Source organism: Nannospalax galili, unplaced genomic scaffold (genome assembly GCF_000622305.1).
Source record: "Nannospalax galili isolate Female #2095 unplaced genomic scaffold, S.galili_v1.0 scaffold1024, whole genome shotgun sequence".
NCBI lineage: Eukaryota > Metazoa > Chordata > Mammalia > Rodentia > Spalacidae > Nannospalax > Nannospalax galili.
The window spans coordinates 797,087-798,019 of record NW_008351455.1 but is presented as its reverse complement, the minus strand read 5'-3'; positions in this window follow the sequence as shown (position 1 = coordinate 798,019).

Sequence of the window (933 nt, the reverse complement as noted above, 5' to 3'; positions counted from 1 at the left end):
GGTGACTTGTTGCGCTACTTGGACTGCTGGTCTTCATGGTCTCTGAGGTGATGGGATAGGTAAGTTATATTTTAGGTAAAGCTTGAGGAGAGCAGGAAACTATTGAGTTTATCATGACTTGTTGAGAATTTGGATTTGCCAGTCAGGATCTGTAGGCTTGAGAGAGTTTAGAGAGGAGTCTAATTGTAAACGTTTGTATTAGAATGTTTTGAGATTTGTTAGCAGTTTTATGATGAATTCTAGAAATTAGGACATTGTTGGGCATATACTTTGTCTTTTTTATAATCCCATTATTAAGTTTGTGCAAAGGGATGGGACTCTGGGCCTCATCAGGTATGCTACAGGTGTTCCACCAATGAGCTTCAGCCCTGGGAAGGAAAATTTTAAGACATTAAGTAGTTTTAGAGTTGGGCTAGTCTAAAGTATTATTCTGGAATCTGCTAGGAAAAATCAGCTTGCAAACAATTGTTTCTGTATCCCTACCCCCCCCCCCACTTAAAAGTTGAGAAAAGTTGAATAGTATAAGTACCTTTGTATCTCATCAAAATTCTGTAACATAATTTCATGAGGCAGTGTCTTATGACTGAAGAGAAATTTGAGGTTAGGTACAATGGAGGCTGATGAAGCAAAATAAGTCATTGAATGGGTTTCTAATAAGGTGGAAAGGGGGCTAGAAAGATGGATGGTTCGGTAGTTAAGAGCACTGGCTGTTTTTGGAGAAGACTGGTTTGAATCCCAGCACCCACATGGTGGCTAACAACTGTGGGTAACTGCAGTTCTAGGGGATCTGATGCCCTCTTCTGTCCTCCATGGGCACTGCATAGACATGGGTGTGCTTGCACACATGCAGGCATGACATTCATACACATAAAAAATATCGTCTATACCATGTCAGTTACAAAAATATAAAAATTCTTTTATTTAATTAATATT